Below are 6,000 nucleotides of genomic sequence, written 5' to 3'. Positions count from 1 at the left end.
TACTAATGACAAACACAATAAAAGTAGCTTCTTTAATTTTCAAAGTTACCATATTTTCAGTTTTAGACTTATAAAGAAACAATTCTATTTCTGCATGTAACACCGCTTGTCTTTGAAATCTGTTGAATTAATGTTCTCCTCATCCCAACCCTCCCTCCCCGCCAAAGCCTCTGCCCAACACCTCCATCAAGTCCATCTTTTCTTCTTCATTGTACATCTGCCCTTTTTTCTCTGTTTTTCTCAAGTTCTTTTCTGCTTCCATAGAGCTTTTTGTCCTTTATAGAAACACACAAATTATGTCTTCACTCTTATCTGACTATACATTATTCCTTAACTGTATATGAAAAAAAGATAAATTTATATACACAATCAAACATGCAGTCTACCGTTTAGTAGGCATTTGTATAGTTTCTCAACTACCTCTCAGAACCGTCCTATGAACTTAAGTACTATTATTATCCCCATTTTGTAGGTGAGGAAATTAAGGCCTTAACCATGCTAAGTCTACACTGCTGGTGCTCTGATTTGACTTCCTATGGATGTACTGTGGCCAGCTAGTGGCTTCAGGGAATATAGTGATGTTACTTAGGGAAGGTAATTAATGCAGAAAATATGTTACATTAAGAAGAAGGGGATAAGAAGAATGAAATTTACAGATGTGCCACCTAAAGCTTAGTGTTATTTTCTCTTGGAAATTTTGTATAAATATTATATGAATATACTTTACAACAGCGGATATGTAGCTCTTGCTGTGCCCTTTAACCTGGTTTCTTCTCTGCGTCTCCATGATTTATTTAATATACTGTTCATCTTTCATCTATATTAGGTGCCCTATTCATTGTGAATCCATCCTGAATTTGTTACAAACAGGCTTGACAATTTACTGAAAAACCTTTTTTGGATAGAAATTTCAAATTACTTAGCTATTTCCCAAACTTAAGATTCCCTTCTCCACACCAGTGCTCCAGTGGGACCTTTGCCGGTTATATTTGTTTTGGAATAAGTTAAAAGATAACTTAAATGAACCTGAGAAAGTCTTAACACTTTGTAATACTTTATTAATGTTTACCTAGGGAACTGTGGAATAACTGTGTCTTAACTTAGAAATTTAAAAGAATCTCTAAATTTCCCTTTCTGAAAAGATGCTATGAACTAAACAAAAACTTTATGGTCAGTTTCCTCCATCAATAATGCCTTCTCTCCTGAATCTTTAACTATTGACTCTCATTGTATCTTTGCCCTTAGCCTATAAAGTTCAAGTCTCTCCCATTAAAAAATAAAAGCACAATCAATAAAACCCTCTCTCAATCAGCCTGGCTCAGCATAACTCCTTTAAACTACCCGTCAGACACAGCCCAACCACATTAAAATGGCACTCCAGCCTTTAACCACACCATTTATCCCTTTGCCAGAGTATTTTTCCACTCCCAGTCTATTTTTAAGCAACTGGGCTATTTCGTGGAACTGAAGCCTTCTGGTGTGCACAGAGCAAAGTTATTTTTCTGATGTTGAGGGGCAGTCATCCTGAACGTGTAGCCAGGCAGCCTGTTTTTGGTGAACTCCAAGCATATGTAGGCTCCTCTCAGCATATGGAAGAAGCATGGCCCTCCCAGCGCTACAGAAGTCAGGTATGGATTGACACAGGCCTTGCCCTAGAATAACACTGTCCTATGCATACTGGTTACCTCTATAATATACTTGACCCAAAGAGTTTCTGAGTGTCTGAGAGCTTGGTTGAATTAGTACTTGTTCATGATGCACCTTAGGTATATGCTGGGCAGCTAGAACTGTGGACCACCCTAGTCCCTAGGACCCAATGCCCCAACTCTGCTCCCGGAGGCTGGTTCTCATCCTAGTCCACGTACCAGTGGAACTAGTTATAACTAGTTGCCATCTTATCTCTTCTTTCCTAAAAAGTCAGTGTTCTTAAAGACTAGTCCATGCTTGCTGTCATGTTTTTCTTTGTCCATTTTCACTCCTTAATACACTGAAATTTAGCTTCTGCCGTAATTATTCACTAGTAACTGCTAGATTTTCAAATCCAAAGAACATTTCCTTTTCTAGTTTTTCCTTGTCTTCTCTCAGGCAATTGAAATTTTTCTCCTGTTGACTTTCATTACTCCATTTTCGTCCTATTCTCCTCATATCACTATTGTTTTACCTTCATATTCTTCTGGGGTCCCTTTTTCTCTGTCTAATTCCCTTAAAATAAATTTAAAAAACCTTTTTATTTAAAAAATATATTCAGAAAAGAACTGGAAATAATAAAATGGAAACTTGGGTACCCACCAACTAGATTTTGCCTTCCTTCCTTCCTTCCTTCTTTTCCTTCCTTCCTTTTTCAGACTATCATTTTCTTTCTAAGAAACAAAATGCTTATTTATCCACTGCCCCTCCCCCCCACTTTGGCTTTATATTTCTGAGGTTTCTTAACCTTGGCTATCTTTTCTCCCAGGTCAATCATTGTCATAATAAAATCCATTCTCTTCTTTCTGGTCACATGTTCACTCAACTGGAGATTACATTTCTTATCCTCTTTTGCAGCTAGGTATGATTTTGTGGTTAGGTTCTTGCCAGTGGAACATAACTGGAAGTGATGGGTGCAACTTTTGCCTTACCCTTTTAAAAGAAGATGGCTCGTCTTGGACTGCTTTCTGTCTCCCTCATAGACATGTCTGTGACCAGCTGCAGCCATGAAGATGAGGAAGACATGGTAGGAGAGGATGGAACAACAAGATAGAAGGAATCTGGGTCCTGAATGACCTCATAGAACAGAGTGCCCTGTCAGTCTAGGCCCAGCTATGATATGAGCAGTAAAGAAACTTCCATTTTCTTTATGTCACTGATTTCTGGGGTCTCTTTATTACAGCAATATAGCATTTACTCTAATACAAAAATTAATACCTGGAAATAGGGAACTTCTAATAGAATCTTAAAACATATAGCATTACCTTAACAGTCAGACAATTGGCAGTGAGGAAACAGATCTTGCAGGCTGGAAAACTGATGATCCTTGTAATACCATTGCAAAATATTGTAGAAATTTCTCCTACTCAACTTGGAAGCCTGACCATGTTCCGTCTATGGCTGAATTTTAGGGGAAGCATTTGGGGAGAACCAGAATATAAAAGTGTGATGGTTGCTCCTCGCTGAATTTAGCAAGATTTTTTGAGAAAGAAATGAACTCACATAAGAAATGAGGGGTTTGCAAGCAGAAATGGAAGGAAATAAAGTGTATAGAAAATTGGGGCCTCACAGGGTTGGAAAATCCAACTATTTCTGCAGCCCAAACAGGAGGTAAAAGACTGTTTTTCAGAGACTTTCTTAAAGCCCTCCCGTTAAGATTCCTCAGACAAAGAAAGAAATATAGCCTTCCAGCAAAGATCAGATTAAGGATGTTACCCTCACCTATTTTGTAAGATTACATCAAATTAGCCACCATTAAAACAATGAAAAGAGGAATGGGTAGAGCATAGAAACTACAGAATAAGCTAGTTTAAGATCCAGAAAAGAACTTTGGCACCGTTTCTGGCACATAGACTAGAGATGAATAGTACAAAAGCCTGTTAAGTTTTTGAGGAAATTGCATTACTAAAGAAACCATAAATCTGACCTGCAAAAGCCATTCATTGTTTGTGTCCTCAGGCAGTCTCCAGGAGAGCATAGTCTCCAACATCCTGTTCAATCTTGAACCTGGTGAATGATGGACAAGGAAGAACCTCCCAGAGGGTGAACCCAGGGGTCTTCAGGCATAACAAAAGGCATCCAGAAGGGTTCATCAGGGAACTTCTTCCATGGTCAGGGCAAAAATTTCTGTCTGGAAAGAAAACTATTAAGGATTACTCCTTGCTATATGTTTCCCATTCTTTCCTTTTTCAAATGGAAGTTTTTATTCTATTCCTGATCCACCATTGCATATTGGGTTGAAAGAGGGGATCAAGTAACTATTTTTTGGTTTATATGTCATTGGACTATATGTTGCCACATCTGGACAAGACAGAGAAGGCTGTACTTTCCCCAGAGATAGTAGACCTTGAGCTGGCTATGGAAATGAATAGGCCCACAGATGGTCTCTGTTAGAGAGGGAGGTTGAGATGTATGGGAAGAAGAGTGCACTTAGATGTCTGGATGGTCTGAGGGATTGACTGAATCTCTTTGTTTACCTTTACCTGAACTAATGCAGTCTTCCTGGGTGTTGTGATTTGTTTACTCAGAAACCTATCACCTGCATAATGACAACTTTCAAATTTGTATGTCCCACCAGGATTCTCTTTTATATTCTAGACCTATATTATCCAAATACTGAACACCTCTGCATAGATTTATCACAGGAGAAACCTTAATCGCCACATGTCCAAGACTGAAATGATTTCATTCTCCTTAAACATGTACCTCCTCTGTGATAGATTGCAATAAATGGTCACAAACTCATCCCATCCCTCTACACATGCCCCTTTGCATTGTGACTTTTTGTTCTTCTCATCAAGAAGTGGACTCTAGGGCTTCCCTGGTGGCGCAGTGGTTGGGGGTCCGCCTGCTGATGCAGGGGACACGGGTTCATGCCCCGGTCTGGGAGGATCCCGCATGCCACGGAGCGGCTGGGCCCGTGAGCCATGGCAGCTGGGCCTGCGCGTCCGGAGCCTGTGCTCTGCGGTGGGAGAGGCCGCAGCAGTGAGAGGCCCGTGTACCACAAAAAAAAAAAAAAAAAAAAGGAAGTTGACTCTAGATCTCCACTTCCTTGTGTCTGGGCTTGCCTTGTGACTTGCTTTGATTAATAAAATACAGCAGAAGTAATGACGTGGGAATTATGAGCCTAGACCTCAAGAGGCCTTGCAGGCTTTGCTCTCACTCTCTTGGAAAGCTTCTGTCATTATCTGAAGAAACCTGGGCTAGTCTCTTTGGGGATGAGAAGCTACGTGGAGAAAGGTGCCCAGCTGACATCCAGCACCAACCACTAACATGACTGGCAACATAATGTGGAAGGCCCAGTAGGGCCCCTTGTTTCATAATTATTAAGAATTTTAAGACAGCAATAGCAGAACAGTGAACCAAGCACAAGTTGTATGCCCATGCAGCTGGCCTTGACCGCTAGAGAAACCATTGTGGAGCATCAAGCCCTTGCCAAGCTGCCACAGGTGACTGTCACCACGTGAGTGAGCCCAGGCAAACCCAGCAGAAGAACTTCTCAACCAAGTTCATCCCAAATTGTCGACCCACGTAACTGTCAGCTAATAAACAATTGTTGTTTTAAGCCATAAACTTTGATGATAGTTTGTTTGGGCAGCAATAAATAATTAAGTCATCCTTATAATGTCTTATCCTGGATAATTACAGCCTGAATCAATTAAACTCACCAACACTTTCAACCTCATCCTATGAGGCTTGAAGAGTTCTTTATGTTATCTGCTTCCCTATGTGTTCTCTCCTTACCCAGAAGTAAGTGTTGTGGAGTCAGACTACTGTGGTTTAAATTCTAAGTCCTCCCATTCTAATTGTGTGCTCTTGGACACATTATTTTACCCTTTTTTGCCTCTATTTCCTTAACTGCAAAACAGAGCTAACCTTGTGTTATTTTATGAGGGTCTTTGAAAGTTGAATGAGTAACACGAACAGCACTTAACACAGTGACTGTGCTCAATAAATGTTAGTTATTATGATCACCTTGGATTTAACACACTACCCATGAGATTCAGGATGAAACTTGCAGGAGGACTGCAGAAGACTTCTGGAGTTGTACAGGAATTCAGAGAGGTAAAAAGAACAACAACAACAAGAAATAACAGACATGGTCTGAGAGAAACTATAAAGTAGTATGAGGTTAGAAATGTGATTTCTGACGTCAGACTTTCTTCCCTCACATCTTAGCTCTGCCATTTGTTCTGTTTCTTTGGCAAGTTACTTAACCTCTTTAAGTCTTAATTTCATCAACTATAAAGTGGGACCAAGGAAAGGAAATCTCTTATAACATTATTGTGAGGCTTGAGTAAGGACTAAATGATT

The 6,000-nt window shown here is 39.9% G+C and overlaps 1 protein-coding gene across 2 annotated transcripts in view; it reads left to right on the top strand.

The window, feature by feature from the left end:
- TLCD4 (TLC domain containing 4) overlaps positions 1 to 6,000 on the top strand; it is a 102,086-nt gene that overhangs the window by 4,870 nt on the left and 91,216 nt on the right. The window contains exon 1 of one of the 2 annotated variants that reach the window (XM_029228755.1): positions 1,452 to 1,628. The exons of the other annotated variant lie outside the window; for it this stretch is intronic. The gene's annotated coding sequence lies outside the window, so the exon portion shown is untranslated. Of the gene's footprint in view, positions 1 to 1,451; positions 1,629 to 6,000 lie in introns of those variants that run through there. 2 annotated transcript variants of the gene reach the window in all.

This window comes from Monodon monoceros, unplaced genomic scaffold (assembly GCF_005190385.1).
Source record: "Monodon monoceros isolate NGI ecotype Baffin Bay Population unplaced genomic scaffold, NGI_Narwhal_1 Super_Scaffold_18, whole genome shotgun sequence".
Lineage (NCBI taxonomy): Eukaryota > Metazoa > Chordata > Mammalia > Artiodactyla > Monodontidae > Monodon > Monodon monoceros.
The sequence above is the reverse complement of the archived record's forward strand: the minus strand, read 5'-3'. Positions and strand labels throughout refer to the sequence as shown.